This window comes from Procambarus clarkii, chromosome 40 (assembly GCF_040958095.1).
Source record: "Procambarus clarkii isolate CNS0578487 chromosome 40, FALCON_Pclarkii_2.0, whole genome shotgun sequence".
NCBI classification, from domain to species: domain Eukaryota; kingdom Metazoa; phylum Arthropoda; class Malacostraca; order Decapoda; family Cambaridae; genus Procambarus; species Procambarus clarkii.
In genome coordinates, this window is record NC_091189.1 from 15396185 (window position 1) to 15406066 (window position 9882).

A 9882-nucleotide genomic window follows, 5' to 3' on the forward strand; every position below is an offset into this window, starting at 1 on the left:
ATGTCACTCATCTTGTGAGTGAACATACCGCCATAGTGACAGTATTGGGCAATGTCACTCATCTTGTGAGTGAACATACCGCCATAGTGACAGTATTGGTCAATGTCACTCATCCTGTGAGGGAACACGCCGCCATAGCAGAAAAACCCACTGGGTTGTTCACCCTGTTCTTGATCGTATTCTAACGTCTCTTGTTCACATTCTCGTGTCTCTTGTTCAAATTATAGTGTCTTTTGGTCACATTCTCATGCCTCTGTGTTCACATTATTATATCTCTTGTTCACATTTTAAGTCTTTTTTTCAAATTCTTATGTCTCTTGTTCGCATTCTCCAACATGAACAGCTAGGTGAATACAATCTTTTGTTTCATATTCAAATTGTTATCTTTATTCCTGCATTTGAGCTCCAGTGCCACCTTCCCAATACCCTTTGTCAGCAGTACCACCTTCCCGACACCCTTTGTCAGCAGTGCCACCCTCCTGACACCATTCACCAGCGGTGCCACCTTTCTAACACCCTTCGTCACCAGTGCCACCTTTCTAACACCCATGGTCACCAATGCTTCCTTCTTGGCACCCCTTGGTAGCCAGAGCCAACTTGCTGACACCCTTGAACAGCAGTACCACCTTTCTGACACTCAGTCTAACTCCAGTGCCTAATTTCCGATGATCCTAGCCTTTAGTTCTCAAAAAGCGTCAACAGTACCTTCAGTAGAAATCTCTCCTCATACGTATGTGTGTGTGCGTGCGTGCGTGTGCGTGTGCGTGTGCGTGTGCGTGTGCGTGTGTGTGTGTGTGTGTGTGTGTGTGTGTGTGTGTGTGTGTGTGTGTGTGTGTGTGTGTGTGTGTGTATGTACTCACCTAGTTGTGTGTGATGTGTGTAATTACCTAAGCGTAGTTACAGGATGAGAGCAACACTCGTGGTGTCCCGTCTTCCCAGCACTCTTTTATCATATAACGCTTTAAAACTACTGACGGTTTTGGCCTCCACGATTTTCTTTCTCACTTAACTTGCTCCAATCGGCTAACATTCTGTTTGCAAAAGTTATCTTTCTAATGTTTTCTCAGCATCTTTGTTTCATTAGCTGGAATCAATGACCTCTTGTTCATGAGGTTACATGTTTCAAAAATTCTTCTTCAGCAATCTGGTCGATTTCAGTTACTATTTTGTACGTAGTGATCATATTGCTTTTAGCTACTTCGGCTGGATGGTAGAGCGATGGTCTCGCTTCATGCAGGTCGGCGTTCAATCCCCCAACCATCCAAGTGGTTGGGCACCATTATTTTCCTCCGTCCCATCCCAAATCCTTATCCTGACCCCTTCCAAGTGCTATATAGTCGTAATGGCTTGGCACTTTCCCTTGATAATTCCCTTCCCTTCTATCTTCCAGCTTTGGCCAATTTAACACCGCAAGCCTCTCCTCGTAGCGCAGGTTTCTCAGTTCCGGAAGCCATTTACTAACATGTCTTCGCATATTTTTCCAGTTTGTTGTTGATCTTGAGATATGGGCACCATACAACCGCTGCATATTCTAATTTTGGTCTCACAAAAGTCGTGAACAATTTCTTTAATATTTCACAGTCCATATATTTAAAAGGGATTGTGAAGTTGGAAAGTGCCAAATAAGCTTCTCTCACAATGTCTTTTATGTGGTCTCCGGGTGACAGTTTACTATCCAAACCCGCCCCTAGATCTCTCACTTTGTCAGAGTTCTTTAAAACCTTTTCACGTTGTTTGTAAGTTGTGTGTATATGTGGCCTATTTTCTAATATTCCACATTCCATAATGTGGCATTTATGCACGATGAATTCCATCTGCCATATGTTGCTCCATACATTTATTTTGTCCAGGTCATCTTGAAGGGCACCGCAGTCGTGCAAGTCTCTTATCTTCCCTGGTAGCCTAGCAGTATCAGTATACACGTTCTACTGCATTCCCTCTGATAGATCATTTATATAAATAATAAACATTACTGGTGGTAGAACTGAACCCTGTGGTACTCCATCAGTAACTTTTCTCCAGTCTGATACATTCCTCTGGTTATGTGTGTGTACTCACCTAGTTGTGCTTGCGGGGGTTGAGCTCTGGCTCTTTGGTCCCGCTTCTCAACTGTCAATCAACTACTGTACATATTCCTGAGCCTACTGGGCTCTATCATATCTACATTTGAAACTGTGTATGGAGTCAGCCTCCACCACATCACTGCCTAATGCATTCCATCTGTTAACTACTCTGACACTGAAAATGTTTTGGGTAGACAGTTTCCACCTGTGTTCCCTTGTTCGTGTTCCACCCGTGCTGAAGGGTTTGTCTTTGTCTACCCTGTCAATTCCCCTGAGAATTTTATAGGTGGTTATCATGTCTCCCCTTACTCTTCTGTTTTCCAAGGACGTGAGGTTCAGCTCCTTTAGCCTTTCCTCGTAGCTCATACCTCTCAGTTCCGGGACGAGTCTGGTGGGATACCGCTGAATCTTCTCTAACTGTGCCTTGTGTTTAACTAGGTATTTAACTGCAGAAGACATATTTGTCTGTTCACACAGACAAAAGACACACAGATTTGTGTGTGTGTGTGTGTGTGTGTGTGTGTGTGTGTGTGTGTGTGTGTGTGTGTGTGTGTGTGTGTGTGTGTGTGTGTGTGTGTGTGTGTGTGTGTATGTGTGTGTGTGTGTGTGTGTATGTCCTCTAATCATCACTAGAACATAAGATTAAAGTACACTGCAGAAGACACATTTGTCCTTCAACCGCTCAATCCTCTTACCATATTTATCTGCTCTCTCCATTTCTCTCCTTCATCTGTTTACTGACAGTTTTATCATTCACTACTATCATTAACCAATTCATTTTTCACTCCTCTTTCTCGTCTACCGGTTTATTATTCACTCTCTTTCCTACCCGTTCTTCCTTAAATCAATTTATTATACGAATTCCCGTCTTGTTCCATTCACCTGTTCTCGACTTTATCTTTCTCCCTCACACTCTCTTTTCCCTCGCCATCTCTCCTCCTTTCTCCCTCTCCCTCACTTTCCTATATCACGCCACACCGGAGTACTCATCAGGGCTCCCCGCAGCGAAGTACATATTTCTGGGCCATACGTTACGCAGGGGCTGACGCTGGCGTATATGGCGGGAAGAGGGAACGGGCAGAATTGAACCCCACACACACGCACACACACACACACACACACACACACGCACACACACACACACACACACACACACACACACACACACACACACACACACACACACACACACACACACACACACACACACACACACACACACACATACACACACACACACACACCAGGTCCTCCTTCCTAGGCTCACCCATCCCAGACATCCCTTGCTCCCCAACTCCAGTGGAATCAACAGAAACTGAGAAGGGACAGAAGAGAGTCAGCTTCAAGGTCATGTATTCGAACATAGTTGGGATTACAAACAAGGCCAGTGAACTTAGGGAAAGAACACAAGCAGTAAACCCAGATGTAATTGGACTCACAGAAACCAAACTCTCAGGAATCGTAACGAATGCGGTGTTTCCCCAGGACTACACTGTAATAAGGAAAGAGAGGGAAGGAAGGGGAGGAGGTGGAGTGGCTCTACTGATGAGAAAGGAATGGAGTTTCGATTAGATGGTTGTTCCAGGCTGCGAAGGGTTCAGGGATTTCATAACAGGCACCATGACGATGGGAGGACCAAGAGTAGTAGTAGCAGTGATATATAACCCACCACCAAATGAAAGAAGACCCAGACAAGAGTATGACAGAAACAACATGGCAGTTAACATTATCATGGAGAGAGCAGCCGCTGCTGCCTGTAGAAACCGATCCCATCTGCTCATCATGAGGGACTTTAATCATGGAAGGATAGACTGGGAAAACAGAGAACCACATGGAGGTGAGAAAACATGGAGAGCGAAACTGCTAGAGGTGATGACTAGAAACTTTTTAAGTCAGCATGTCAAGGGTCCCACGAGAATGAGAGGCAATGATGAACCAGCAAGACTCGACCTAGTATTCACTCTGAACGATTCAGACATAAGGGAAATCGGTCTTGAAGCCCCCGTGGGTATGAGTGATCACAGTGTACTGTTGTTTGAATATCTGGTCGAAGAAGGGTTAATGTACTCAAGGAAGGGACCAGAAAACAAGAGGCCGGCATTCCGGAAGGGAAACTATGAGGAGATGAGAAAATTCCTAACTGAAATAGCTTGGGAAACAGAGCTCAGAGGAAAGACGGTTCAAGACATGATGGACTACATCACACAGAAGTGTAAGGAGGCAGCAGACAAGTTCGTCCCAGTCCAAAAGGAAAAAAAAATAAATGGAAATGAGAAACCCATGGTTTAATCAGAGTTGCAAGCTATCAAAGCAGCTAAGTAAAAGGGCGTGGAGAAACTATAGAAACAACAGAACACTAGAGAGCAGAGAAAGATACCAGAGCACCAGGAATGAATACATCAGGGTGAGAAGAGAGGTAGAGAGGCAATATGAGAATGACATAGCGAGCAAGGCAAAGACTCAACCCAAACTGCTGCATAGCCACATCAGGAGGAAAACAACAGTAAAGGAACAGGTAATGAAACTGAGGATAGTGGCAGAAAGATTCACTACAAACGACAAGGAAGTGTGCGAGGAACTCAATAAGAAATTCCAGGAAGTCTTCACCTCAGAGCAAGGAGAAGTCCCAGAGCTAAGGGAGGGAACATCAACCCAGACACCACTAGAGGAGATTGTGATTACCAGTGGAGAGGTGAGGAAGCATCTGCTAGATTTGGACGTTACACAGGCTATAGGCCCGGATGGAATCTCACCATGGATTCTAAAGGAAGGAGCCGAAGCTCTGTGCTTTACCACTCTCCATGATGTACGACAAGTCACTGGTAACAGGTGAACTGCCAAAAATTTGGAAGACGGCCAATGTAGTCCCAATATACAAAAAGGGTGATAGGCAGGAGGCACTGAACTACAGGCGTCCCTGACTTGCATTCCATGCAAGATGATGGAAAAGATTGTGCGAAAAAAGCTAGTGGAACATCTGGAGCAAAGGAACTTTGTAACACAACATCAACATGGGTTCAAATATGGCAAATCATGCCTAACAGGATTAATTGAGTTCTATGACCAGGCAACAAAAATCAGGCAAGAGAGAGAGAGAGGGCTGGGCAGACTGCATATTTCTGGACTGCCAGAAAGCTTTTGACACAGTACCACATAAAAGACTAGTGCACAAACTGGAGATGCAGGCAGGAGTGAAAGGGAAGGTATTCCAATGGATAAGAGAGTACCTAAGCAACAAGACACAGCGAGTCACCGTGAGGGGTGAGGTTTCGGAGTGGCGGAGAGTCACCAGTGGAGTCCCACAGTGATCAGTCCTTGGACCTATACTGTTTCCGATATACGTAAATGATCTCCCAGAAGGAACTGACTCGTTCCTCTTGATGTTTGCTGATGACGCAAAAATTATGAGGATCAGGTCAGAGGAGGATAGTATGAGGCTACAAGATGACCTAGACAAACTGAAGGAATGGTCCGACAAATGGCTACTAAAGTTCAACCAAAGTAAATGTAAGGTAATGAAACTAGGAGGAGGAACTAGGAGGCCAGTCACTGGATACCAAGTGGGAGATGAAGTCATTCACGAAACGGACAGAGAAAGATCTGGAAGTTGATATCACGTTAAACCTGTCTCCCGAAGCCCAAATCAAAAGAATAACATCAGCGGCCTATGCGAGGCTAGCTAACATCAGAACTGTTTTCAGAAACCTGTGTAAGGAATTCTTCAGAATCTTGTATACCACATATGTAAGGCCAATCCTGGAGTATGAAGCCCTAGCATGGAGTCCGTATCTAGTTAAGCACAAGACGACGCTGGAAAAAGTTCTGAGGTATGCCACTAGGCTAGTCCCAGAACTAAGAGGCATGAGTTATGAGGACAGACTACGTGAACTGCACCTCACGTCGCTGGAAGACAGAAGAGCTAGGGGAGACATGATCACCACATACAAAATTTTTGTTGAATTGACAGGGTGGACTAGGATGGATTATTTAACACGGGTGGCACACGCACAAGGGGACACAGGTGGAAGCTAAGTACCCAAATGAGCCACAGAGACATTAGAAAGAACTTTGTCAGTGTCAGAGTAGTTAGTAAATGGAATGCATTAGGAAGTGATGTTGTGGAGGCTGACTCCATACACAGTTTCTAATGTAGATATGACAGAGCCCAGTAGGCTCAGGAATCTGTACATCAGTAGATTGACGGTTGAGAGGCGGGACCAAAGAGCCAGAGCTCAACCCCCGCAAGCACAATTAGGTGAGTACACACACACACACACACACAAAATTATGAGAAGGATTAAAACAGAAGAGGACTGTTTGAGGCTTCAAGAAGACCTAGACAAGCTAAAGGAATGGTCGAACAAATGGTTGTTAACAAGCTAAAGGAATGGTCGAACAAATGGTTGTTAGAGTTTAACCCAACCAAATGTAATGTAATGAAGATAGGTGTAGGGAGCAGGAGGCCAGATACAAGGTATCATCTGGGAGAGGAAATTCTTCAGGAGTCAGAGAAGGAAAAAGACTTGGGGGTTGATATCACGCCAGACCTGTCTCCTGCAGCACATATCAAGCGGATAACATCAGCGGCATATGCCAGGCTGGCCAACATACGAACGGCATTCAGAAACTTGTGTAAAGAATCATTCAGAACTTTGTATACCACATATGTCAGGCCAATCCTGGAGTATGCAGCCCCAGCATGGAGTCCATATCTAGTCAAGGATAAGACTAAACTGGAAAAGGTTCAAAGGTTTGCCACCAGACTAGTACCCGAGCTGAGAGGTATGAGCTACGAGGAGAGACTACGGGAATTAAACCTCACTTCGCTGGAAGACAGAAGAGTTAGGGGGGACATGATCACCACATTCAAGATTCTGAAGGGAATTGATAGGGTAGATAAAGGCAGTCTATTTAACACAAGGGGAACACGTACAAGGGGACACAGGTGGAAACTGAGTGCCCAAATGAGCCACAGAGATATTAGAAAGAACTTTTTTAGTGTCAGAGTGGTGGACAAATGGAATGCATTAGGAAGAGATGTGGTGGAGGCTGACTCCATACACAGTTTCAAGTGTAGATATGATAGAGCCCGATAGGCTCAGGAATCTGTACACCTGTTGATTGACGGTTGAGAGGCGGGACCAAAGAGCCAGAGCTCAACCCCCGCAAACACAACTAGGTGATTACAACTAGGTGAGTACACACATACCAGTCAATGTTCATCGTTTACATAAACGATGAACCAGAAGTCTTACAGAATTACATGAACATGTTTGCGGATGACGCTATGATACCGGGGAAGATATAAGCGACGTACACGATTGTCATGTCCTTCACATTGATCTAGATAAAATAAGTGCTTGGAGCGCCATGTGGCAAATGGAATTCAATGTGAATAAATGCCATGTTATGGTAAGTGGAATCGGTGAAAATAAACCACACAAAACTTACAAATTATATAGAAAGGAATTAAATCAATATAACAGAACGAGAGCTAGGGGGTGGATTTAGATAGTAAACTATCATCAGAGGAACACATAAATATCGGTGTGAGAAGAGCGTATGCGTCGCTTTCCAACTTCAGAATCGTTTTTAATTACATTGATGGTGAAATACTGGAGAAACTATTCATGACTTTTGTGAAACGAAAATTGGAATATGCATCTGTTGTATGGTGCCAAAATCTCAAGAAGCACATAAATAAACTGGAAAAGGTGCACTGGCATGCTATAAAATGGCTTCTGGAACTAAAAAAACAGGAGTTACGAGGAAAAGTTAAAAATGTTAAATATTGCAAAGCTAGAAGATAGAAGAAAAAGACGTGATATGATTACCAATTACAAAATACTAACAGTAATCGACCAAATTGACAAAGAGGAATTTCTGAAACCAGCAACTTTACGAACAAGACACAAGACACAAGACAGCAACTTTACGACACAGATTCAAGCTAAGGAAACAAAGCAGGCGATGAGTCACAATAACGTGGCTGAAGTATGTTGACCAGACCACACACTAGAAATTGAAGGAACGACGACGTTTCGGTCCGTCCTGGACCATTCTCAAGTCGATTGTGTCACAAGTCACAATCGACTTGAGAATGGTCCAGGACGGACCGAAACGTCGTCGTTCCTTCAATTTCTAGTGTGTGGTCTGGTCAACAGGAAACAAAGGTGCGAAAAAATATTAGAAAGTTTTCTTTTGCAAACAGAGTGGTAGACGGTTGGAACAAGCTAAGTGAGAAGGTAGAGGTTAAAACCGACAGTAGTTTCAAAGCGTTATACAACAAAGAGTACTTGGAAGACGGGATACCAAGAGCGTAGCTCTCATCCTGCAACTACACTTAGGTAATTACACACACACACATACCGCCAGATAACCAGTTTATTGACAGTTGAGAGGCGGGATCAAAGAGCCAAAACTCAACCCCCGCAAACACAACTAGGTGAGTACCGCGTACTGGTTCTAGGGAGATTATCTTGAGATGATTTCGAGGCTTAGTGTCCCCGCGGCCCGGTCCTCGACCAGGCTTCCTTTTTGTTACACATCCCCAGGAAGCAGCCTGTAGCAGCTATCTAACTCCCAGGTATCTATTTAGTGCTAGGTAAACAGGGGCATCAAGGTGAAAGAAACTCTGCCCATTTGTTTCCGCTACCGCCGTGGTCGAACCCGAAACCTTAAGACTACGAATCCCGAGAGCTATCCACTTAGCCGTCAGGCCCCGTAGACTTATGTGAACTTGAAGGAGTTCAAAGACTACAAGATCAGGAGTTTACTATCCACGTCCTTGGGTTCAGCGTTGGGTCCTTGGGTTCAACAATCGACCCATGGGTTCAGCGTCGTGTCCAGGGGTTCGTCTTTGGGTTGATAGCCCGTCCTGCTAAGATTTCCCAACGTCAAGAAACTGTCGTACTAAAGTGCCTTTATCCTAACCTACCAGAGGACCCTAAGGCAGAAAACGAGACAGTATGTCAATTTCGCGAGCCGCTACCATATGTACGACAATTTTTCGCCTTCAGTAGAGTATACGTCAAAATGCTATGTTCTGTTAGGAGGACAGGTTGTTACCCTAGGGCCGTAGGTTTACCCTAGGGCCCTAGGTTTACCCGGAGATCATAGGTTTACCCTAAGGTCATAGGTTTACTTTAATGGCTGGAGGTTTACCCTAGGGCCATGGATTTACCTATGGACAGTGGGTATGGTTTAAGTTTCGTTGTTCTTACATGCAAATTCCACCATCATCTCGACTACATTTTTATTTTAGTTCTCAAAATAAGGTCGTTTAGTAAATGAATTACGGTATTTACAACTTGAAAAATTAAGGTTTAAGGAGGAAGGTCTCTTTACTATAGTGTAAATTTCGTAAAGTGTAGTAAAGATTAGGCATTAGTATGAACGACGTTTAATTAATTGATGTAGGCAGAAGCATATGTAGTCCTCTTCTTTGTGTATATACAATGAGAGCTTACTTTAGTCTCTTTAGTCTATGATCAGCACTCTGGAATTCTTGCTGGTTGGTCAGTATGCAACGGTAGTGGCGTTAATAACCCTATAGAGGTTGATAGGTCTTAATAATCCTCCAGAGGTTGATAGGTCTTAATAACCATCCAGACGTAGATAGGTCTTAATAACCCTCCAGAGGTTGATAGGTCTTAACAACCCTCCAGACGTAGATAGGTTTTAATAACCCTCTAGACGTTTATAGGTCTTAATAACCCTCCAGAGGTTGATAGGTCTTAATAACCCTCCAGAGGTTGATAGGTCTTAATAACCCTCCAGAGGTTGATAGGTCTTAATAACCCTCTAGAGGTTGATAGGT